Source organism: Stegostoma tigrinum, chromosome 6 (genome assembly GCF_030684315.1).
Source record: "Stegostoma tigrinum isolate sSteTig4 chromosome 6, sSteTig4.hap1, whole genome shotgun sequence".
NCBI lineage: Eukaryota > Metazoa > Chordata > Chondrichthyes > Orectolobiformes > Stegostomatidae > Stegostoma > Stegostoma tigrinum.
Genome location: NC_081359.1, coordinates 101,459,985 through 101,486,689, shown reverse-complemented (window position 1 = coordinate 101,486,689; position 26,705 = coordinate 101,459,985). Strand labels below are relative to the sequence as shown.

Genomic DNA, 26,705 nt, shown 5'->3' with positions numbered 1-26,705 from the left:
GGAGGCTGTTATAATTGCAACTTTTAGAAGTTGCCTGGATGGCTACACGAAAAGGAAGCGCTTAGAGGCATATGGGCCAAATGCTGGCAAATGGGACTAGATTAATTTGGGATATCTGGTCAGCATGGATGAATTAGACCGAAGGGTCTGTTTCCATGTAGTACATCTCTATAACTCTGTGATTCCATAACTCTAGGTTTTCACTGATAGCAAGCTTCACCAAACCAAAAGTCGCCTTTTGATCTCCCTGAGCTGCAATCTATTTTTGGTGACATCCATTAAATGTTGCTTCCAGAATTTTCAACCCAATCCCTAACTGCATTGATATTAATGTTTTTAGGCTCCTACTGAGTCTCATTATGGCTCCCTCATCCTCACAACACAAAGCTAACAACTACCTACTCCATCAACTCTGAAATCACCTTTTCTAAGTCCTGACTCAGAAACTCGGATGCCTACTAATTCCTATAACCTATTCCCACGTTCTGACAATGAAAAGCCAGTCAGCTAGTGTTTACACTTCATTGAGTCTTTTGCATAGCATCTGTGGAGTTCAACAGCTTTCCCAACAGCAAAGATAACCACAGCACTCTGAATATGGGATCTTCATCTGTCCCACAGTTTGTAGCCTTTGAACTCCTCTTCAGTGGACTGTGACTTATCAAAAACTTTTCAATAAGCACCGTCTCCAGTGCTAGGCATGATCAAAGTGTTGCCATTGAGCAACTCTTGAACTTGTCCTTTCCATAAATGTTACTAGTCATAGATTGCTGGCTTGCTCAGTCCAAGAAATGGATACAGATACAGGATTCCATGAAATGCTTTAAATGTATTAAGATTCATATACAATGAGCAAAAAGTATTTGGGGAAAAGAGTTTTATGCTGAAAGTTAGCTGTTTAAAATTTTGTTCTCTATTCTTTTGTGGGAAGTGGGCAACACTGGTAAAGTCAGAAATTGCTGGAAAAGCTCAGCAGGCCTCTGAAGGTTCTGTCCAGAAGAAGGATCACTCGACTTGAAATGTTAACCCTGATTTCTGTCCAAATACTGTCAGACCTGTTAAGCTTTTGCAGCAATTCCTGTTTTTCTTTCTGATTTACAGCATCCACAATTCTTTCGGTTTTCATGACAAAGTCAGCACTTGTTGCCCATCTGTAATCATACGTTGAAGTGAATGGATCACTCAGGCCATTTCGGAGGCAGGTAAGAGTCTGCCACATTGGTGAGGGTCTGCAGACCGACATAGGCCAGACCAGGTAAGGACAGCAGATATCCTTTGCAATGGGATATTAGCGAATCAGGTAGGTTTTTATGACAAATGATATTAGCTGTCATGGATATTCTTAATTAAAATGTAGCATACGGCGATCAACCACCCAACCCTGTAGCTTTCAGCTTGAGATTTTTGAATTGAATACAAATTCCATTTGTGGTGGGATTTGAACCTGCATTCTCAGAGCATTAAGCCTGGCCCTCTGCATTACTAGTTCAATAACATTGTCAGTACACCACCATCTCCCCGCATTTGGGTTAATGTATGCATGTTGACAGATGGAATTCAGAGTTTTAGTCATCCTCGGGTGTAAAGCCCAAGCTGGGAGCAAGTATGTGAAGTAAGCGTCAATATCATTACCACCTCTACCACCGAGATGAAAAAGACTGCTAACATCTCTGTTTACGTGCTTACTGCAAGAGAAATGACTTTTCATGAAAAATAAATCCCAAAACACAAAATTACAGTATTGGCTGTTCGCTTTCAGTTTCTGGTATTATAGCAATGAGCCTTATGTGTGAATTTGCAATTCATTGATTCCATATGCATCAGTTTTAAGGTCTATGAAAGGGGAAACCTAGCTATTCCATTCAAAGGGTTGCAAGCAGTCTCTCAGGAAGTATGCACAAAAGAGGGGGAATTGGCCGTTATAGACGAATGATTGATGTGCTATTGAAGTTTTGTGCTGTTCTGCTATATAACACTTCTTAGATAAGACACATGGAAAATAGTTGTTCTGTTTATATTGTAAAGATGTGATTTATATTGAAAGTACTTCCTCTAACCCAATTAAGACTTTTCTGAGATAGTAGGAACTGCAGACACTGGAGAATCTGAGATAACAAGGCGTAGAGCTGGATGAACACAGCAGGCCTTGGGTCTAGGCCCGAAACGTCAGCCTTCCTGGTCCTCTGATGCTGTTTGGCCTGCTGTGTTCATCCAGCTCCACACTTTGTTATCTAAGACTTCTCTCGAAAAGTTTTATTCATGTTCTTCTCCTGTTTGTTGTTTATCAATGTTTACAAGTAAAATATGAATTTTATGTGAAATGCTGAGTTAGAATAGAACAATGCTTTACTAGTGTGTTATCAGTAAGCTGCGCACAGTCAGGAAGGAGGGATCACATGGAAGTGAGTCATAGCCCAAGTGAGAAGAGAGATAATGGGAACTACAGATGATGGAGAATTCCAAGATAATAAAATGTGAGGCTGGATGGACACAGCAGGCCAAGCAGCATCTCAGGAGCACAAAAGCTGACGTTTCGGGCCTAGACCCTTCATCAGAGAGGCTCTCTGATGAAGGGTCTAGGCCCGAAACATCAGCTTTTGTGCTCCTGAGATGCTGCTTGGCCTGCTGTGTCCATCCAGCCTCACATTTTATTATCTTAGCCCAAGTGAGAATGTAGTTTGAAGACTTTGGAAAGAGCGTGAGAATTCAGAAAGGAAGAGATGCATTTTGCTAGACTCTTTGGCTCATTGTTTGTAAGGTTGTTTTTTAACAGAATCAACTGAAGCCCAAGATAGGGGCCCAGCACATAATGAAGTGCGACATCACAGGAAAATCTTAAATTCATTAGTTGGTAATAGCTGCTAATTTGACTAACTGTTATAGGTTACTTTCAGATTGAAGGTAAATAGGAGCAATATTTACAGATTGCAAACTATAAGACCGGTAGGAAATTTAAAAACAAACAAATGAAGAACGAAGTAAATAAAATAGAGACGCAGGGCCATGTGCTGTACATATATGATGTGGAAGCGGATGGAATCCGTGGTGGTTCATAGTGGCCCCATCTGTAGCAAGTGTTGGTTGTTTGAGTAACTCTGGCTCAGAGTTGGTGAGCTGGAGTTTGAGCTCTGAATACTGAGACCAGGGAGGGGAACAGTTGCCGGGTCTGTCTGTTTCAGGAGGCAGTTGCTCCTTTTTGCTTAACTACTGCAAATTTGGTCAGGGTCAGTCGGGTGTGACTACAAGTGAGGCAGGTAGAGGGATTCAGGAGGTAGTGCTGAAGGATCCTCATTCTTTGAGCTTGTCTAACAGGTTTGAGATTCCTGTTTCCTGTGTGGATGAGGTGGGGGCATGTGGTGAGTGGTGCTACAAGGAAAATGAGCAGCTGACCATAGCATCATGGTACAGGGAGCCATTCACGAGCAGGGAGAAAGAGAAACATAGTTATAATTGAGGATAATATAATCATCAGAATAGACGCTGTCCTCTGAGAGCAGGATTGACAATCCCAAAGACTGTGTTGCTTATGTCGTGCCTCAGTTCAGGTTATTGCACTTGGGCTGGACAGGAACTTGGAGTGGGAGGTGAAAGATGCAGTTGCTTACATGATCCATGTAGATACCAGCAACCTAAGTAGAAAGATGTTCTGTTAAGACAATATGAGTAGCTAGGGGTGAAATTAAAAAGCAGAACCAAAAAGGTAATAATCTCTGGTTTACCACTTCAGTCGTGAGCTAGTTGGCACAGGGTCAACAACCTTAAAGAAATCAATCCATGGCTCAAAGATTGGTGCAGAGGAAACAGATTTGAATTCATGGGGCATCGGTACCAGTACTGGGAAAGGAGGGAGCTGTTCCAGTAGGACAGACTCCAAGCGATGGTCTAGTGGTATTATTGCCGGACTGTTAATCCAGAGATCCAGATAATGTTATGGGGACCTGGGTTTGAATCCTGCCACGGCAGATAGTGGAATTCAAATTCAATAAATATCTGGAATTAATAATCTAATGATGACCGTGAATCCATTCTCGATCGTCAGGAAAACCCCACCTGGTTCACTAATGTCCTTTAGGGAAGGAAATTGCCATCCTTACCTGGTCTGGCCTACATGTGACTCCAGACCCACAGCAATGTGGTTGACTCTTAACTGTCCTGCAGGGAATTGGGGATGGACAATAAATGTTGCCTAGCCAGCGATGCCCTCGTTTCGCGACTGAATAAACAGAAAAATGTTGGGGCCAGAGTCCTGGCTAATCATATCATGATGAGGCTTTAAACTAAATAGTGGGGAGGTGAGTTCAGTCACACGGAAAACTATGGAACACACCAAAGACAGAGAGGGCTCAGGAATGAGATTATCAACATTTCAAGGACAACAGAACGGAGAAAATTGAAATTGTCAGCAATCTAACTTCAGGCACAGCCGATAAGGGGGACAGCCAACACAAGACTAAGAATGTTGTATTTAAATGCACGCAGTATAGAACACAAGGCAATTGTATAGCGCAGGTTGAAATTGGCAGTTACAAGGTTGTGGGTATCACAGAGGCCTGGTTGTAAGGGAAGAAAAATACCCAAGGATGTATGTACTGTTGAAAGGACAGACAGATGGACAGAGGGGCGGGGTTGCCTTGTTAGTAAAAAATGAAATTAAACCATTTAGCAAGAAGTGATATAGAGTCGCAGGAACTGCAAAGGAGAAAAGACTGGGACGCAAGTTACATACAGCCATCCTGGCAGCAGTCAGAATATGGGGCAGAAAATAAATTAGGAGATTAGGTATGTAAGAAACACAACATTTCAAGAATAACAACAAAGTTGCTGGAAAAGCTCAGCAGGTCTGGCAGCATCTGTGAAGGAGAAAACAGAGTTAACGTTTCAGGTCCGGTGAGCCTTCCTCAGAACTGAGGGCTGATGGGAAAATGTCAGTTCATATGCAGAAATTAGGGAGGTGGGTAGGGCAAGGAGTAATCGATATAATAGGACTCAAAGGGAGAGAAAGACAGTTGGACAGATAAAGGAGTTACGATCAGGCTGGGAGGTGAGTAGTTATTAATGGGGACTGTTAGTGACTAACAACAGGGGTTGTGTAATGACAGGCTATGTGGTAACAAGGCCTGGTGTGTGGCATGGGGGGCTGGAACATGGGAGAGATTAGGCCCGAAAATTATTGAACTCACTATTGAGTCTGCAGGGCTGCAGCGTTCCCAAGTGGAAAATGAGGTATTGTTCCTCCAGCTTGCGTTGGGCGTCACTGGAACACTGCAGCAAGCCAGAGATAGAGATGTTGGCCAGGGAGCAGGGTAGTGCATTGAAGTGGCAGGCAACAGGTAGTTCAGGGTCTTTTTGCAAGCCGAACGTAGATGTTCTGCCAAGCGGTCACCAGTATCCAAGGGCCCAAACATACCATCCAGGTGAAGCAACACTTCACCTGTACTTCCCAGAATCTAATCTACTGCATTCGCTGCTCACAATGTGATCTCCTCTACATTGAGGAAACTAAGCATAGGCTTGGTGACCGCTTTGCAGAATATCTGCGTTCTGCTCGCAAAAAAGACCCTGAACTACCTGTTGCCTGCCACTTCAACGCACCACCCTGCGCTCTGTCCAACATCTCAATTTCTGGCTTGCTGCAGTGTTCCAGTGAAGCCCAATGTAAGGTGGAGGAACAAAACCTCATTTTCTGCTTGGGGACCCTACAGCCTGCTGGGCTGAATATTGAGTTTGATAATTTTAGGGCCTAAACTCTCCCATGAGCCAGCTCCCCACCCCACACAACAGGCATGGTTACCACATAGCCTGCCATTACATACCCTCTGTTGTTAGTCACTAACAGTCCCCATTAGCAACTATTCAACCTCCCAGCCTGATTGTTTGCAACTCCTTTGTTTGTCCAACTGTCTTTCTCTTTCCTCGGGCTCTATCCTATCATTTACTCCCTACCCCATCCACCTCCCTATCTTCTGCATATAAACTGACATTTTCCCAGGCACCATCAGTTCTGAGGAAGGGTCACTGGACATAGAACACAGAACAATACAACCCAGAACAGGCCCTTCAGCCCTTGATGTTGCGCCGACGTGTGAACTAATCTAAACTCATCCCCCTACACTATCCCATCATCATCCATAAGCTTATCCAAGGACTGTTTAAATGCCCCTAATGTGGCTGAGTTAATTACATTGGCAGGCAGGGCGTTCCACGCCCTTACCACTCTCTGAGTAAAGATCCTGCCTCTGACATCTGTCTTAAATCTATCACCCCTCAATTTGTGGCTATGCCCCCTCGTGCAAGCTGACGTCATCATCCTTGGAAAACGACTCTCACTGTCCACCCTATCTAATCCTTTGATCATCTTGTATGTCTCTATTAAATCCCCTCTTAGCCTTCTTCTCTTCACTGAGAGCAGACCCAAGTCCCTGAACCTTTCTTCATAAGACCTTCGCTTCAGACCAGGCAATATCCTGGTAAATCTCCTCTGCACCTTTTCCAATGCTTCCACATCCTTCCTGTAATGGGGTGACCAGAGCTGCATGCAATATTTCAAGTGAGGCCGCACTAGTGTTTTGTACAGTTGCAGCATGACATCGCGGCTCCGGAACTCAATCCCTCTACCAATAAAACCTAACACACCGTAAGCCTTCTTAACAGCACCTTCAACCTGGGTGGCAACTTTCAGGGAACTATGTACATGGACACCAAGATCCCTCTGCACATCCACACTACCAAGAATCTTTCCATTGACTCAGTATTCTGCCTCCCTCTGATTCTTCCCAAAGCGATCACCTCACATTTATCCACATTGAACTCCATTTTACACCTTTCAACCCAATTCTGCAGTTTATCCAAGTCTCCCTGCAACCTGTGACATTCTTCCACACTGTCCACCACTCCACCGACTTTAGTGTCACCTGCAAACTTACTAATCCATCCACCTATGCTTGCATCCAAGTCATTTATGAAAATGACAAATAGCAGTGGTCCCAAAACAGATCCTTGAGGCACACCACTAGTAACTGGACTCCAGGCTGAATATTTTCCATCAATCACCACTCGTTGCCTTCTTACAGAAAGCCAGTTTCTAATCCAAACTGCTAAATCTCCCTCAATCCCATGCCTCCGTATTTTCTCTAATAGCCTACCATGTGGAACCTTATCAAAGGTTTTACTGAAGCCCAAGTACGCCACGTCAACTGCACTACCCTCATCCACATGCTTGGTCACCTTCTCAAAAAAACTCAATGAGGTTTGTGAGACACGACCTGCCCTTGATGAATCCATGCTGACTATCTTCAATCAAATTGCTGCTTGCTAGATGATTATAAATCCTATCGCTTATAACCCTTTCCGAAACTTTTTCTACACCAGACATAAGGCTCACTGGTCTATAATTACCTGGATCATCTCTACTGCCCTTCTTGAACAAGGGCACAACATTTGCAACCCTCCAGTCCTCTGGTACTAAACCTGTAGAAGATGAGGACTCAAAGATCAAGGCCAAAGACTCCACCATCTCCCCGCTAGGTTCCCAGAGAATCCTTGGAAAAATCCCATCTGGCCCAGAGGATTTATCTACCTTCACACCTTCTAGAATTGATAACACCTCCTCCTTACTAACCTCAATCCTTTTAATTCTCGTACCCCATAACTCAGTCTTCTCCTCTACAATATTCTCCTTTTCCTGAGTGAAAACAGATGAGAAATATTCATTTAGCACCACTCCGATCCCTGCAGTGTCCACACACAACTTCCCACTTCCATCTTTGACTGGCCCTGTTCCTACCCTACTCATCCTCTTATTCCACACATACCTGTAGAAAGCTTTAGGGTTCTCCTTTATTCTACCTGCTAATGTTTGCTCATGTCCCCTCCTTGCTCTTCTTAACTCTCTCTTTAAATCCTTCCTAGCTAATGTGTAACTCTCCATCGCCTCATCTGAGCCATCTTGTCTCATCGTCACATAAGCCTGCCTCTTCTCCTTAACAAGCGATACAATTTCTTTAGTAAACCACGGTTCCCTTACCTTATCACTTCCCCCCTGCCTGACAGGGACATACCTATCAAGGACACGCAATATCTGTTCCTTAAACCAGCCCCACATTTCAATTGTCCCCATCCCCTGCATTTTGCTACCCCTTTTTATGCCTCCTAAGTCTTGCCTAATCACATTATAATTGCCCTTCCCCCAATTATAACTCTTGCCCTGTGGCATGTTCCTATCCCTTTCCATTGCCAAACTAAACGTAACCGAATTATGGTCCCTCTCTCCAAAGTGCTCACCTTCCACTAAATCAAACACCTGGCCTGGTTCATTACGAAGTACCAGATCCAGTGTGGGCTCCCCTCTTGCTGGCCCTTCAACATACTGAGTCACAAAACCATCTGCACACATTGGACAAAAACTGATCCATCCCACATACTAGAGTTATCGCATTTCCAGCCAATGTTGGGGAAGTTAAAGTCTCCCATAATGACCACTCTGTTCCTTTCACTCCTGCCCAGAATCATTTTGCCAATCTTCTCCTCCACATCCCTGGAGCTTTGTGGACACCTATAAAAAAACTCTCAGCAGTGTGACCTCTCCTCTCCTGTTTCTGACCTCAGCCCATACCACCTCAGTAGACGAGTCCTCGTCAAAAGTGCTTTCAGCCACCATTATACTGTCCCTGACTAACAAAGCCACACTTCCCCCTCTTTTACCACCTTCCCTGACCTTAATGAAAGATCTAAATCCTGGAACCTGCAAGATCCCTTCCTAACCCTGCTCTATCCATGTCTCCAAAAGGCTACAACATCGAAGTCCCAGGTACCTATCCAAGCTGCAAGCTCACCTACCTTATTCTGGATACTCCTGGTGTTGAAGTAGACACACTTCAAACAGCTTGCTGTCTGCCAGCACACTCTTGTGGCAGTGAGATCCTGCCCATGTGCTCCCTAGTCTCAGCCTCCTGTGGACTGGAACTACACCACAGTTCCCCATCCCCCTGCTGAACTAGTTTAAATCCACCCACATAGCACCAGCAAATTTCCCACTCAGGATATTAGAACCCCTCTGGTACAAGTGGAGACCGTCCTGTTTGTAGAGGTCCGACCTTCCCCAGAATGAGCCCCAATTGTCCATGTACCTGAAGCCCTCCCCCCTGCACCATCCCTGCAGCCATGTGTTCAGCTGAAATCTCTCCCTGTTCTTTGCCTCGCTAGCACGTGGCACGGGTAACAAACCAGAGATAACCACTCTGTTTGTTCTAGCTCTCAACTTCCACCCTAGCTCCCTGAAATCCTGCCTGATATCCCTAACCCTCTTTCTACCCATGTTGTTGGTGCCTACGTGGACCATGGCTTGGGGCTGGTTGCCCTCTCCCTTCAGGACCCCAAAGACACAATCCGAGACATCACGGACCCTGGCACCTGGGAGGTAACACACCAACTTTGAGTCTCTTTCATTCCCAACAAACCTTCCATCAGTCCCTCTAGCTATTGAGTCCCCAATGACTAACACTCTTGTCCTATCCCACCTTCCCTTCTGTGCAAGGAAGTCGGACCCTGTGCCAGAGCCCTGCACTCTACTGCATGCCCCTGGTAAGTTTTCCCCCCCAACAGTATCCAAAATGGTATACTTGTTTTTCAGGGGAACGACCACAGGGGATCCCTGCACTGACTGCCTTTTCCCCCTTCCTACAGTTACCCAGCTTTCTTCACGCTTAGGAGTAACTACTTCCACATATCTCTTGTCTATCACAGACTCTGCCTCCCGAATGATCCGAAGTGCATACAGCTCCCGCTCCAGTTCCCTTGGAGGAGCAAGAGTTGGGTGCACTTCCTGCAGACGTATTTGGATGGGACACTAATGGCGCCCCTCACCTCATACATCATGCAGGAGGAACATTCCTCTACCTGCACTGCCATCCCTGCTAATCCCCTAAACAGAAAGTAAAAAAAAGAGAAGCTTACCTTGATTTGTCCCTGGTGTATAAGGTTAGAGGAGGTGGAGGGCGGGAAGCCCGACACGGGTAGGGTCTCGGGTTTAGAAAACAATCACTTATATAGCTGAGGGGATTAAAAAAAAAGTCCCTCCTTTCCCAGAAGCCTCTGCTCTCTGAAGTGTTGCTGCTGAAAACAGAAATGGACGGCTCCGATGTTCGAGGTAAGCTTTTAAGGATTTAAAATCACTGCCTCACCCGCCTCCTAACAGGCCCCTGGTCCGAGCTCCCGCTCTTGCTGCTGCTGAAAACAGAAATGGGACCTGAAACGTTAACTCTTGTTTTTTCCTTCACAGATGCTGCTGAACTTGCTGAGCTTTTCCAGTAACTTTGTTTCTGTTCCTGAATTACAGCATCCACAGTTCTTTTGGCTTTCACTATTTCAAGAATCACGGAAGACTTCAATATGCAAATGGATTGGAAAAATTAGGTTGTTAGCTGATCCCAAGAAAAGGAATTTGTGGAAAGTCTATGAAATGAGTTTTTTTGGAGCAACTTGAAGTCGATCCCACTAAGGAACTGGTAATTCTGGATTTAGTGGTGTGTAATGAGGCAGACTTGATGAGGGAGCTTAAGGTGAATGAACCATTTGGGACCAGCGACCATAATACGGTAGGATTCACTCTACAGCGAGGGAGAAGATTGTATCAGATGTAATGGTATCACAATTGAGTACAAGTAACAGAAAAACATGAGGGAGGAGTTGACTAATCTTGATATGCAGGGGAGCCAACAGGCAAAACATGAAATGGCAAGAGTTTCTGAAAGCAATTTATCCCAAGGAAGAAGAAATATATTAAACGGAATATGAAGCAACCATAGCTAACAAGGGAAGTCAGGGACAGCACAAAAGCAAAAGGAAAAAGCCCCCACACCATGTAGTGAGGATAAATCGGAAGCCAGAGGATTGGGAAGCCTTTAAAAACCATCAGAGGATAACTAAAAAAGCAATAAGGGTAAAGAAGATGAAATATGAGGGTAAACTAGCTAGCAATATAAAAGAAGATAACAAGGGTCACTGGACCTGAAACATTAACTCTGTTTTCTCCTCCACAGATGCCACCTGACCTGCTGAGCTTTTCCAGCAACTTTGTTTTTGTTGCAAGACTATATTCATATGTGAAAAAGGGCAAGAGAGAAAGACGCAAGTGGATATTGGACCACTGGAAAATGAGGCTGGAGAAGTTGTAATGGGAGAGGAACTGAATAGATACTTTGCATCAGTGTGCACAGTAGAAGATACCAGCAGCATATTAGAACTTCAAGGGAGTGTGATGGCTATCGCTAAGGAGAAGGTGCTGGTGAAGCTGAAAGGTCTGAAGGTGGATAAAACACCCAAACTGAATGACCACACCCCAGGACTTTATCGGAGATAGCGGAGGAGATTGTGCAGGCAATGGTGGTGACCTTCCAGGAATCGCTGAAGTCAAGGAGGCCCCAGGGGACTGGAAAATGGTGAATGTGACATTGCAGGTTGAGGAGAGGAGGCAAAAGTCATGAAACCACAGGCCAGTTAGCTTGACCTCGATTGTTGCTAAGATTTTAGAATCCAATATGAAGGGTGAGATTGCAGAATACTTGGTAGTGCACAGTAAAATAGGGCTTAGTCAGAAGATCTTTGTCAAGGAGACATCATGCCTGACAATTATGTTAGAACTCTTTGAGGCCATAGAAACAAGTTAGACAAGATGAGTGATAGAGATGAGATAATGGGAACTGCAGATGCTGGAGATTCCAAGATAATAAAATGTGAGGCTGGATGAACACAGCAGGCCAAGCAACATCTCAGGAGCACAAAAGCTGACGTTTCGGGCCTAGACCCTTCATCAGACAAGATGAGTGACTGGATGTGATCTATTTGGTTTTATGGAAGGCTGTTGGTAAGGTGACTCACAGGAGTCTGCTAAATAAGGTAAGAGCTCATGGTGTTCGGGGCAAGGTACTAGCATGGTTACATGATTGGCTGACTGGAAGAAGGCACAGAGTGGAGAAAAAGGGGTCTTTTACAAAATGGGAGCTGTTGACTATTGGAGGTCCATGTTGGGAGCACAACAATTCATGATATGCATTAGCAAACTAGGCAAAGGTACCAAGGTTACTGGATAGGCTCAGAGAAAGGGCAAAGATATTGCAGATGGAATAAATGTAGGACAATGTAAGGCTATGCACTTTGATAAAAAGAATAAAGGCATAGACTACTTTCTAAATGGGCAAAAGCTTCAGAAATCTGAAGCACAAAAGGTCCCAGTTCAGAACTCTTTGAAGGTGAACATGCAAACTCAATTGGCATTTATGAAGGCAAATGCAATGTTAGCATTCATTTCAAAAAAGCAGGAATGTACCATGAGGCTGTATAAGCCTCAGGTCAGACTGCATCTGGAATATTGTGAGCAGTTTTGGGCCCTGAATTTAAGGAAGGAAGTGTTGGACTTGGAGGGGGTCCAGAGGATGTTCACAAAAATGATCCCAGAAAAAATGGGCTCATCATTTGAGGAGCACTTGAGGGCTCCGGGTCTGTATTCAGTGGAGCTTTGAAGGATGAGAGGAGATCTCTTTGAAAATTACAGAATACTGAAAGATGTGGATAGTGTGGCCAGGGAGAAGATGTTCGCACTAGTAGAGGTGAAAAGGACCTGAGAGCGGAGGCTCAAAGTAAAGGAATGACCCTTTAGAAATATGAACCAAAAGAACTGTGGATGCTGTAGATCAGGAACAAAAACAAAGTTGCTGGAATAATTCAGCAGGTCTGGCAGCATTTGCGGAGGAGAAAACAGAGTTAACATTTCGGGTCCGGTGACCCTTCCTCAAAAACATATCCACTTCCCTCCTTCCCCATCCCCCTCCAACTTGTCCCATCTCTTCCACTGTCAGAATTCCCCAGGGACCATTCCCTCCGTGGCTCCCTGGTCACAATGAACACTTTCCCATGACAAATTTCCACGCAACTGCAGCAGATATAACATTTGCAAATTCACCTTCTCCTGCCTTCCTCATTAACTGGAAGTCCACAAACACACCTTCCAGATGAAGCAGTGTTTCACATGTACTTACTTCAATTTAATCCATTGCGTTCACTGCTCACAATATGGTTGTTTTAACAATGGTGAGACCAAAGGGGTGACTGTCTTGCAGAACACCTCGACACTATCCATAGAAATGATCCTGACCTCCCAGTTGCTTTCATGCTAACATTTCTGTCCTGAGCAGAGGTGCCGGTGTTGAATTGGGGTGGGCACAGTCACATGACACCAGGATAGTGTTTAATAGTTTTACTTGAAATCACAAGCTTTCGGAGTGCTGCCTCGTTTTCATGTTGTGTCATATGACTTCTGATTTCTTCCCTGGCAACACTTCATTTTCTGCTTAAGTACTTAACAACCATGAAGTCTCAATAATGAATTCAATAATTTCAAACGTGACTCCATTTTTCTTACATTCTGTCTCCCATTCCTCCTTCCTAGCCTTGAGTTGTTCGTGTCTTGTTTACTTTGCTTTTGGTAGAGAGGAACGACATCTCCCTTCGCACCTTAATTTACATCAATTTTACATGTCTTTTTAGAGATGTTTCACAAGATTAATTCTTGGAATGAAAGGCTTGTTTTATAAGGAGAGATTGAACCATTTAGGCCTCTACTCTCTGGGGTTTAAAAGGAGGAGATAACATCTAATTGAGACACATAAGATGCTAAAGTGGATTGACAAAGCAGGGTGGATGTTTACTCTCGTGGGACAATCTAGAATGGAGGTCATAGTTTTCGGCTGAAGGCGGCAGATTTAAATAGAGATGCAGAGAAATTGCTTCTCTCAAAAGAATTGTGAATCTATAGAATTCAATGCTCCAGAGTGCAGTGAATGCTGCGACACTGACTAATTTAAGGAGAGAGAGAAAAAAGATTTTTAATCAGCAATGAGTTAAAAGTTTTTGGGAATGGGCCGGAAAATGGAGTTGAGGCTGTGATGAGATCAGCCATGATCATATTAAATGGTAGGGCAGGCTCTAGAGGTTGAACTGCTTGCTCCTGCTCTTAGTTTTTGATGGTCTGTTTCTCTTTCATCACCATTAACAATCCCTTCGTCTTTCTCACCGGGCCTCTACAACATCTGCCCCCTTATTCATCCTCCATCTCCGTCAAAAGTATATGTAAAAAAAATTTCCACCACCTTTTAGTTCTGAAGAAGTCATATCTGGACCTGAAAAGTTAACTCTGTTCCTGTCTCCACAGATGCTGCCAGATCTGCTTAATTTCTGCTACATTCCCTTTGTTGGTTTCAGAGTTCATGTGTGTGCAGTATTCTGCTTTGATACAAGAGTTCAGTGTCATAGAACCCCCTACAGTGTGGAAACAGGCCATTCAGCTTAACAACTCCACACCACCTCTCCAAAGAGCATCCCACACATATCCATTCCCCTACCCCTGATTACCCCATGTCTGACCCACCTAACCTAAACATGCCTTAACATCATGGGCAATTTAGCACGGTTAATCCACCTAGCCTGCATATCTTTGGACTGTGGGACGAAACCAGAGCATTCAGAGCAAACCCCCACAGACACTGGGAGAATGCGCAAACACCACACTGACAGTTGCCCGAGGCTGGACTCAAACCTGGGTCCCTGGTGCTGTGAGGCAGCAGTGCTGACCACTGAGCCACTGTGCTGCCCTGTAGGTCTCCAATTCTGTTGTGATACAAATTCCCCTCACATCTCGTTTAACTACTGGAGGCCATTTCATAAGGCCCCTCGGCCCAAAGCTTTCGACCCCTCTCCGTAAACCTCTGTATCTCTCCACTCTTCCTTTCACTGCTTAATATTCCTCTTAAAATAAACTCTTTCATCGTGTTATTTTCAGTAGCTTCTTCATTTTGACCTTCATTGTTTTTATATGACGATCTGTTGATTACATTCCAGTGAAGAGCCAGAGATGTTAAAGTTGTTACCAAAATTCAACCTGTTACTAAAAACAGTAGCAGGACAGGAAAACTATGGGTTAATTATTTTTGCGTAGACTCCTATCCAGTTCCAAAAGAAGTATTTACACAAAGTTTGTTTTTCTCTATTTTCAGATTCTGCAAAGCCAGATGTGTTGTCATTGCTTTCAGATTGACAGCATTTTAAAAGAAAATAGGTTATTCCTTTTTAAGTTGGAAAATTAACATTGCTACCTGAAGTATTATTTGTCCCAGCTGAAAGACATTAGTGGATTAAATGATCACCACAGCTACTATTAAAAGCTGTAGTCAATTTGTAGCTTGTATGAATGTGAAGGGAATGTAATGTAATATAGGGAGTGTAGGACTAGGGGACACAATCTAGAAATTAAAGCCTCACCTAAAAGGAGAGAAATTATGAAATATGTGGACGCACAAAAAGTGGTTGATGTCTTTTCCACCAATGACGGGTAATGCTGAATTAAACTGTTAACTGTAAATGTGAGATTGATATTGTGAATGTAAGACTGATAGATTGTTAGCCAAAGGTATTGAGAGATTTGAAGAAAAGGCAGATATATGGATTTGGGTTGCAGATCTGCTGTGATCACTTTGAATACTGGAACAGTCTCAAGGGACTGAATGGCCTGCTTCTGATCCTCTGTTCCTCAGTGATCTCCAGTGCTTCTCCAATGCTCTGTTTAATTTTGACACCCCACCAAAAATCAGTGTCATTGAGGAAAGCAGTGTGGTGCACTAAGCTCATACAGCAGAATCAGCTGATTTGTCAGGTCGACATAAAGCTGTGTTCCTGCTCCAAGCATTGACCCACATTCCAGCCTTTCAACACATTTTAGGTTGAGAATTAAATTTCATACTGTGATAACCTTACTCATATTATATTAACAAAAAGCTGCTAGTATCTCTGGCAGTTCTGTGAAATCAGACATTCGTGCTCATATCTGCTTATTGCTGTAAACTCCAATTTGTGTTTATAAATACACAGGTCCTTCAGACCACTGGTGTGTGCTGAGTGACTTTGACTGTTTAGTAGGGACACAGGGTAAAGTCCCAAGATTGGCATGAATATTCGTAAAGTTTATGAATGGTATATGATGGTATGAAAAACATATTTGATATAACAAACTCAAACGTCATGATCCATCCCATATTTTTTATTTCTTTGCCCTGTCCAGTTAAGAGCACCATTCCAAAGTTAGACTGACAAATGTGCCTAGACAGTGTATTGAGGAGCTAGACTGGCAACAATTTAACCTGTTGTATAAATGCTACACATTGTAGAGCAGATGTTTACAGAAAAATAACTTCATGTTGAAAAGCAATACCTCACTTGTTGCTTTGATTTGATTTATTGTAGTCACATATACCTAAGTAGAGCGAAAAGCTTTGTTTTGCGAGCAGTACCAGCAGATCATAGGAAACAAGGACACAGGGTTCTTGGACAAAGTGAGGCAGACAAGGGTATGGTTGCACATGAAGTACACAAGCAAGATCAACATTGTTTGAAGTTAGAGAGGTTCATTCATCAGTCTAATAACAGCAGAAGGAAGCTGTTTTGAATCTGCTGGTGTGTGTGTTCAAGCTTCTGTATCATCTACCTGACAGAAGAGAACATTTTTGGGGTGAGAGGGGCCTTTCAAGATGCTGGCAGCCTTTCTGCAGCAACAAGAAATGTAAATGGAGTCCATGGATGGGAGGTTGCTGCAGCATTTGTGAGTTATGTATCTTTGCCATCTGTTTGTTTAAACCAAATAATCTCAATTGACCTGTTATTTATACATTGGGGATAAGGGCATCACAACTAGGCCAGCATCACCAACTTTCCCTTTAGAAGGTTGTAATGAGTTGCTTTCTTCGGTCCTTGGATGTAGGGTCACACATTATATGTTTTTAAGAAGGGAGTTCCAGAATTTTCACCAAACAACAAAGAAGGAACAACATTATACTTCCAGGTCAGGATAAGCTCTGAGTCTGTATGTCTCTTTATGATCTACTCTAGTTTACTCAGAGCTGGGGATTGGGGTGTTGTAATATGTACTGTTACAGATAGAAGGAATAATTTGAATTTAGAGATAATGGGAGCTGCAGATGCTGGAGAATCCGCGATAACAAAGTGTGGAGCTGGATGAACACAGCAGGCCAAGTAGCATCTTAGGACCATAAATGCTGCTTGGCCTGCTGTGTTCATCCAGCTCCTGAATTTGAATTTACTTACCTTTCATAACCTCAGGATGTCATATGACACTTTACAGTCAACAAAATACTTCTGAATGTAATCAACCTTTGAGGAAACACAGCAGCAAATTTACACAAAGCAAGGAGAGTGGATGACCTAGGTGTATTATCATCAGACAACTAACTGGAGACTGAGGTGATGGGACCTGGGTTCAAATCTTACCATAGCAGATGGTGGTATTTTAATTTTTAAAAAATCTTCAAGTAAAAGTCTAATAATGACGACCAAACCATTGTTGATTGTCAGGAAAACTCCAGCAGGTTCACTAATGTCCTTTAGGGAAGAAAACTGGCATCCTTGCCTATATACCAGTCCATACCAACAGCAATGTGGTTGACTCTCAACTGCCCTCAGGGCAAGTATGGATGGCCAATGAGTGCTGATCTCACCAGCAATATCCACATCCTGTGAATAAACAAATAAAAAAGATTCCCACAAATTATCATGAGATAAATGATCAATGGATGTATGTTAGCCAGGACACTTTTCCAAATAGTGTCATGGAATCTTTACACTTACCCAACAGGACAGGCAGTGCATCAGTTTAACATTGCATCCATCCAAAGGATGGCACATCTGATAGTGCAGCGGTCTCTCCACACTGCACTAGAGTTTCAACCTTGATTATTTACTCAAATCTGTGGAATCACACTTCTAACTGAGACAGAAGAAGATTACTACTAAAATCTGACACCTTAATTTGATTGATTAATCCCAGCTGCCTGTTTAAATAAATATGTAACTGGCGCTATTTCAAAGAAGAGCAAGGCATTTTCTCCATGGTCCTGATCACCTTCAACCAGCATGACAACACAGGAACATCCAATCGTTATCATATTTACTGTTGGAAGGAGCTGTACAGCCTTTGAGAAATCATGTGGTCTTAAAACGTGCTCTCCCTATAAAAACATCTCTTTTCCTTTTGTTCACTATTACTTGGTAAGTTCCTCTGTGTACATGTTAGCTTTAAAGCAGCTGCCTTTTTAACTCTATGGCATTACAATCCTCACTGTCCTAATGTGCAGCCTCTGAAGCAATGTGTGATTAAATCATAACATACTTGTGTTGGTGGGTTCTGTATAGGAGTGGACATAGGAATATATGAAGCAAATATAAGTAATGAGGGCAGAATGGTTGACTTTAGAATAGGTGATTATTGTCTGCATACCTGAGTGTGGCTAGCCCTTGATTGCTAACCTTCCTGGCCCACTAAAGTCATGACACTATCTACAAGGCACAAGTCAAGAGAATGATGATTTGCTTCCAACTGGCCTGGATGAGTATAGCTCCAATGACACTCAAGAAGCTCTACACCACCCAAGTAAAAGCAGCCTGCTTGGAATGCATCCTGTATATCACTTTCAACAATCACTGCTTCCACCACTGGTGCACAGTGGCAGCAGTGTGCACCATCCTCAAGATGCAATGCAGAAATTCACCGAGGCTCCTTAGACAGCACTTTCCAAACAGTGATCTTCACCACCAGGGACAAGGGCTGCAGGTAAATGGGAGCACCACCACATACAAGATCTTCATCCAAAGCCACATCATCCTGCCTTGGAACTATTATTATTGTTCCTTCAATGCCACTTGTTTAAAAATCTGGAATTTCCTTACAGTATATGTAGGATATCTGCATTGAGCTACAGTAGTATTAGAAGAGGGCTCACCAGTACCTCTTCAATTAGGGAAGGACACTAAGTGCTGACCTAGCCAGCGACTCTCACCTCCCATGAATGCATGAAGAGGAAAACTTCATCTTAGGTCTAGACGTTTAAATCCAAATGAATTGATCAATATTAAATGTAGGTGACCATACTTCTGTGTGCCAGTGTAAATAGAACATAGAACATAGAACATAGAACAGTACAGCACAGAACAGGCCCTTCAGCCCACAATGTTGTGCCGACCATTGATCCTCATGGATGCACCCTCAAATTTCTGTGACCATATGCATGTCCAGCAGTCTCTTAAATGACCCCAATGACCTTGCTTCCACAACTGCTGCTGGCAACGCATTCCATGCTCTCACAACTCCCTGCGTAAAGATGTGTTGGTTAAAATATTAAATTGCCTCCCACAGTCCAAAGATGTGTTGTTTAGGTGGATTGGCCATACTAAATTGCCCATAGAGTCCAGGGATGTGCAAGCTAGGTGGATTAGCCATGGGAAATTGCCCCTAGTATCTAGAGATTTGCATTTTGGGTGGACTGTCCGTGGTAAATTACCTGCTAATGTCCAGGTATTTGTAGATTAGGTGGTTTAGCAACGGGAAATTGCCAGTAGGGTCCAGGGACGTGCAGGTTTGGTGGATGAGCCATGGGAACTGTAGGATTACAGGGACGGGATGAGGTTGTGATGGCTGGGACGGCTCTTTGGACGGTCGGTGCAGACTCGATGGGCCGAATGGCATATTTCCGCACCGTCGCGATTCTATGATTCAATGAAATTAGGAGAGCAAAAACGGGGACGATAAAGCGACAGGTCAATAAAGGGAAATCCCAGGAACGGCTTGAAATAAAAAGCACAATTGCCGTCTAAAAATATGAAAGAATCGCAGTCGCTGTAAATCAGAAACAAAAATAAACATTGTTTGGGGGGGCGGAAGGTTAGCGGGTCTGACAATCTTCCGTGGAGGGAAATCTGAGTTAAGGTTTCGGGTCGAGTGACCCATGCATGGATTTGTGCGTTTGCCATTTCTTCATAAGCTGCCGTCTTAAGTACAGCTCGTAACCCTGCAACCTGCTTCCACCTTGTGGTTCCCATTCCAATGACGATGGCACAAAATGCTCCGAGCGGAGAAGCTGCCTAACCCGTCCTCCTGTGAGGAACACCCCTGAGCGCTCAGAAACAAACGGTGTGAAAAAAAAACCCATCTCTGGTTCAAAGCGTGTCTGTGGCCAAACAGAAAGCAGCGACTTCACTGAGCGACGGCGTCTCATTATAAAATCTGCTCCCAACCACCTCCCCCCGCAACCCCAGCGACAACAACAAAAACACACACACACACACGCCAAAAGAATGAAATTGATCCAAACAATTTCACCATTAAAGTTTCCTCGTGGAGGTGGGGGTGGGGGTGACTGGTTTCGAGACGGTAATTTCACAGCCACCGTTCAGGTAGGCAGCCAAGGGTATGCGAGGGGATGATAAAAAAAAATAAACCCACTTGACTCGCAGAGGGGAGAGGGAGAAAAAGTAAAATGCGAGACCCGCTCCCATGAACCCGAGACCACAGGTCAGCTTAGCAAAACCGATGCGGCTGTGTCAAGGAGGCGAAAGAAGCGCGCCATCGAGCCTTCTAGACGAGATTTTACAGTCTGAGGTGTTCGGGGTGAGAGGGGGGTGAGGGTCCCCTCTATAAATGTCCGTCCTCCCCAAGGCGTTTATAGGATACAAGAGTGAAGCCAACCGGCCTGGGACTGTAGCGAACGCACTGAGGCGTGAAATGGATTGTCGAAATTCCAGCGTGGCTCGGTTTATCTTCCACTTTGCAGTAAATCCTCTGAGGATCATTGAGGAAGGGGGAGGTGTTTTGTGTCTGTGTATTGGAGGGGGGGGGGGGAGTGAGGTGAAATCCACCCTATATATAAGATATTTAAATAAACACAGACAAAAATTACAGGCGTACAATCAAACGGCATAGCGGAGAGATCGAGTTAGAGAGAGAGAGAGAACCTTAATCATTTGCAATCAACAGCGCGTTTCGGAAGGTCTCCTTTCTGGAATACCAATGTATTTCACACACACACACACACACACACACACACTTCTCCACGTTGAGTGACTGACCCGACAAGCATAAGGAATCACAACTTTTGTTTTTATCCACCTCTGGGTTCTGCTTGACACATTCCACCTTCGAGAGTGTGTGTGAGAGAAAGAGACACAAGGGAAGTGAGTCCCAAACGCTTGCGGGCGTTCGCTTGTAAGTTTTATATATATATACACATATACATACATATATATATATATTTAAATTCCCACCTCCGTGTACATCTGAAAGACTGGGATAGTTTGATTTCTTTGACCGTACACTGACTGAAGAGCGGATCTCTGTTTTGCTGTATCTTGAATGTGTCTTTTCTGTGGTGATTTCTTAAATACGACCATGTCAGTATTGGATGTGCTAATTTGGAATTGATCGATTCCTGGATAGCGGCGAGGGATCTACCTGTATTGTTTATTTCATTTTAAGAAAGAAACCCTTGCCTGATTGCCACTAAAAAGAAAAAAAAACCTTGTTGCAGATATTTCGTCTGGGTGTCTAGTGCGCTTTGAACCTATCGGTATCCATTAGGCTATCTTGTCAGAAGCTGCTCGTGATTTTTTTTCGTATATTTACCGCTGCCTCCTGAAGTCGGATACGCTCAGATCCAGGAGTTCTGGATGTCATGCAGTCTTTGATCTCTCCGGTTACAAAGGCTATTCTGGTCGCGCTGTTTATTTTCGCCATCCTGCTAATTCTTTACGTGATCCTCTGGTACATCTGCCGTGATGTGGATTGTGATCACGGCATCTGATTCAGAAGGCGAAGCACGCTAAGGACGAACTGACATTGAGCAGCCAGGGAAGAAACTGAAGGAACGGTGAGTAGGTTTTCCACACTAACCGAAACCCCCCCCCCCTCCACATCCACGACCCCCCCTCCCCAGCGCCCACAACCATCTCACTCCATCCTTCCCACTAACCCATTTTTTAAACCAAAATATACATAGTCTAAACAACGAGACGTAAACAGTCCTTGTTTTGGACAACGAGACCAAACAACCGTTTGATGTTAGTAGACGAGGTTACATTGGCACATCATGTGCAACAGACACCATTCCCCCCGCCCTCCGCCCCATCCTCAGGTTTTGATAAATGATTTGTCACACCCTGCATTCAGAATGTTGCCAGCCTCAGAGTATGTAAAATGTTATTGTAAGGTTTGTCACTGAGAGAGTGAGACGAACTTGCCACTTTCTCAGAAGACCAGGAAGTTTCCTTGGAGCAATTTATGTTTACGTTAAATAAAAACCGAAAGAACTGCGGATAGACTCATACAGCTGTACAGCATGTAAACTGACCCTTCAGTGCAGCTCGTCCGTGGCCGACCAGATATCCTAAATTAATCCAGCACCATTTGCCAGCATTTGGCCCATATCCCTCTAAACCCTTCCTATTCGTGCACTCATCCAGGTGCCTTTTAAATGTTGCAATTGTATCAGATGCAGGGAATCTGAAACTAAAACGGAAGTTAGTGGGGGAAAATCAGCAGGCCTGGCAGCATCTATGGAGAGAAATCAAAATTAACGTTTCGGGTCCAGTGACTCCTTCCTCAGAACTTTGAATGCTCTCCAAAGATGCTGCCAGACCTCCTGAGCTTTTCCAGCAATTTCTGTTGTCTTTTTTTGTGTGTTGTATTGATAGTGGGTTGGGGCGTGGCATTCAGAATATATCTGGGGATCCTTCTTAAATTTGCAGGTGGCCAGTATTCTCTGGATCTCAGTGTAAGGCTGAAGCTAGACATGTTTCTATGAGTGTGACTTGTAGTGCAGCAGTAATCTCCCTACTCTTGGAGTTGGAAGTCCTAGATTCAATTCATGTCTCCTCCAGGGATGAGTAGTAACACCTTTTGAACAGGTTGACTGGAAAATATCCTACATGGCAGAAGTTAGGGCACTTGTGGTAGTCTACCTATCTCTAGAGCAGGAGGCCTAGGTTAAAGTCCTGTGTGTCCTAATATCTTTTGAACAGGTTGATTGTAAAACAGATGTCTCGTTGAAGCTCGCAAATAAAGGAGGTTGCAATGGTACTTCAAAGACTCAGCCCTTACAAACAATTTCTTTAATAAAACCTAACACTGCATCCAGATCAACTTTTTGCACAAATTGAGTCTCCAGTCTTCGGTCCCAACAACAAAAAAAAGTATTGTGGAAGCTCAGGTCTGCTCAGGACTAAACAGTGAAGCAGCTGAAAGGCCGCAGATTTAATATGTCCCTCACGTTTCCCTCCACCGCCTCTTTATTGTTTGTCTTGATCTTTACAAATCCCGGTTCGTCACGAATTGATTTTTTTTTGTCTTTGCCCGTGTGTGAGTGCATTTTTGAGCATCCAGGCTTGGTTTGGTAAAGAAAAAAAAGACACACACACACACACAGGCAGTGATAAGGGTATCTCACGTTCATCTACAATACTCATCCGCGTTTTAAAACCGTGATCCCATGGCAGATTCGTGAAAACTCATGGCGTTCGGCGATTCGGAGAAAGGGGAAGTTTCATTGTGCAGAGTGGGTTTGAGTTGTCCATAAACAGCAACATTCATGCACGTAAACTAATGCAAAACCATTCATTCATGAACTCTCCAAGACGCAACCTCGCTCAGTCCGTCACTTGACTCTTTTTAGGATTATAAAACGCCCTCGAATAATTCCCAGCACATCCCCTCCCTTTCGAAAAAAAAGATTGTCCCCTCCCCCCTCCCATAACAATCCTTGTTTGCTAATGGAGGTGGGATTGCTGCAAATCACGTTGCCAACAACCTGCGCTGACCAGATACGGTGTTGCAGCGAAAGGGACTTAACACACATGAAAAAATGTTAAATAAACGTAGCAGGCCAAACATCCAGCTCCACACTTTGTTAGCTCGGATTCTCCAGCACCTGCAGTTCCCATTATCTCTGAAAAAATGCTAAAGCTGATTTTTAGAATTGTATCTACCCGGGCAAACAAAATAGGTTGTCGTGTTCAATAAGGAACAAGCTACTTGGAGTAACTTCACAAACACGAGATGCAACAAGTAGTTTCTCAGTTTATGAGAGAAGAAATGGCCATTATAAAGGTTGCATTGACTTGGGCATGTTGTCAGCTGTCGAATCTAAATTAACACCATTCTTGGGAAAGTCCGTCTTGTACACGAATACAACAAGACCTTTAATTTAAAGAAAAACAGAAGTCTTCTATATAATTTAAAGGAGTTGAAACACAAATAGTCACAGGTCTAACAAATAACGATTCTCCCCCTTAACACCAGCGGCAATTCGATAGTACGCCATGTTCAGGACAACAGAATGCAAGTCGTCTCTTGGAATCATTCCCCTCAACCCTCTGGGCGTCACGATTTCACACTGGCTTAAATTGAAATCTCAAATTGTAATTGCATGACCAGTTTTCGTTTCTGTTTCAAACCAAGCAAAACAACCGTAGTTTATTAGCGTATATTGGTGAAGCATTTAAAGCAAATTCTGTTGTTACTCCCGAGAAAAGCAAAGACAAGGTCAGCGTGTTGAACTGCACTCTGCTCATTCTCATTTTCCTCACATAGGGGGAATTTGCAACGACTGTTGTACATGAGGCTGTTTTGCATATTCTGTTCTTCAGGGCTATTTTGCACAGACTGTTTTACATGGGGTTGTTGTGTTTGACTTTTACATCACTTGTGATACACGGATTGCAGTACAGATTCTATTCTGCATGGGCTACTCTGTCGAGATTGGAGTCAAAGTGACAGTGTAAACCGTCTCAAGGTTCACCGGTGTGTTTTCAGAGATTTGAGGGACCAAAAAAAAACTTAAATAAAGAGGCACGGATTTTGAAATAAAGGAAGGGGAATTCCAGCGCTCAGGACCGTGGTAGTTATTAAAATCAACTTCTGTAGAAGAGGCCACCATCTATAGACTGCAAAGAGATCGTGGACGGTTGTAATACTACAGGAGGTTATATGAGCTAAGTAAAAACCGAAAGAACTGCGGATGCTGTAAATCAGGAACAAAAACAAAGTTGCTGGAAAAGCCCAGCAGGTCTGGCAGCATCAGTCTGAGGAAGGGTCACCGGACCGAAACGTTAATTCTGTTTTTTTTCCTTCATAGATGCTGCCAGACCTGCTGAGCTTATCCAGAAACTTTGTGTGTGTGTGTTAAATAAGGTTGGATCAGGCCATTCGAAACACGGCAGAGAATTTTAAAACCTGAGTGTTGCTGGGCTGCAAATCAATGTAGATTAGCTAGTTTACGGCCGGTGTGAATTAGGAGGGGGTTTAGCCTGCAACACCATTGCAATGGCCAGATTTAGACCGAAGCAGAGAAGCTGACGTTTCGAGCCTAGACCCTTCATCAGAGAGGGGGATGGGGTGAGGGTTCTGGAATAAATGGGGAGGGGGAGGCGGACCGAAGATGGAGAGAAAAGAAGATAGGTGGAGGCCGCATCCCAAAACCAGCCCAGTTGGTCCCCTCCCCCCACTGCACCACACAACCAGCCCAGCTCTTCCCCTCCACCCACTGCATCCCAAAACCAGTCCAGCCTGTCTCTGCCTCCCTAACCTGTTCTTCCTCTCACCCATCCCTTCCTCCCACCCCAAGCCGCACCTCCATCTCCTACCTACTAACCTCATCCCACCTCCTTGACCTGTCCTCTTCCCTGGACTGACCTATCCCCTCCCTACCTCCCCACCTATACTCTCCTCTCCACCTATCTTCTTTTCTCTCCATCTTCGGTCCACCTCCCCCTCTCTCCCTATTTATTCCACAACCCTCACCCCATCCCCCTCTCTGATGAAGGGTCTAGGCCAGAAACGTCAGCTTTTGTGCTCCTGAGATGCTGCTTGGCCTGCTGTGTTCATCCAGCCTCACATTTTGTTATCTTGGATTCTCCAGCATCTGCAGTTCCCATTATCACTTAGACCGAAGCAGAGGGTGTTTGAGGATTTCAGTACCAGGTGAGCTGAGCAGAGGGAGTGACAGGCAATGGAATGGAAATGCAAGTAGGTAGTCCTGGTGATGAAGCTAATACGTGGTCAGAACTTCATCTCAGAGCCAAAGAGGAAGTCGAAAGTCTGCACGTCAGCAAAGCAGAGCATTGCTCAGACCACATCTAGTGTACTGTGTACAGGGTTGGTCATTTCTGAGGAAGGGTCCAGACTCGAAACACCAGTTTTCCTGCTTCCCTGATGCTGTCTGGCCTGCTGTGTTCATCCACCTTGTTATAACATCTTGTTTAAGGAAGTGTGTTAATGCTTCGGAGAGAGGGTTTACCTGATGAGGAAAAGCTGAACAGGCCAGGCTTGCATTGACTGAAGCTTGGAAGAGTGACAGGTGACAAGTTGAACAATATGAGATGTGAAGGGTCATGACCGGGTGCATTTGGAAAGAATGGGAGAATCACTTATGGGAAAATCTAGAAATTAGGTTATTGTTTAAAAATAAGGGGTTGTCCACAACACAAAGATGGGACTTTTTCTCACAGAGGGTCGTGAGTCTTTGGACCTGTCTTCCTTTAAAATGGTAGAAGGAGACAGAGTATATTTCAAGATAGACTGACAGACAGACAGACGAGGAGTGGAATGTTACTGTAGGCAGGTGTATGGAGTAATGAGATTGGCTACAATCTTATTGAATGATGAAGCAGACCGGAAGGGCTGAGTGGCCTGCTTCTGCTTCAAATTCATATTTGCATAACGACCCAGTCACAATCGCTGAATCACATCAATCAGCCAATATCTTGGACTGTTCCACCACCATTTCTGGATCATCTCCTGTCTCATTCACAGCGAGGGTAAAGTT

The 26,705-nt window shown here is 44.1% G+C and overlaps 1 protein-coding gene across 3 annotated transcripts in view; it reads left to right on the top strand.

Moving 5' to 3' along the window:
* Positions 1-1,196: 1,196 nt before the first annotated feature.
* The window catches only part of dhrsx (dehydrogenase/reductase (SDR family) X-linked), a 333,567-nt gene continuing 308,058 nt past the window's right edge, over positions 1,197-26,705 (top strand). For 2 of the 3 annotated variants that reach the window (XM_059646807.1, XM_059646806.1), the window contains exon 1: positions 20,802-21,755. The gene's annotated coding sequence lies outside the window, so the exon portion shown is untranslated. Of the gene's footprint in view, positions 1,301-20,801; positions 21,756-26,705 lie in introns of those variants that run through there. The other variant, XM_059646809.1, reaches the window with a different exon arrangement.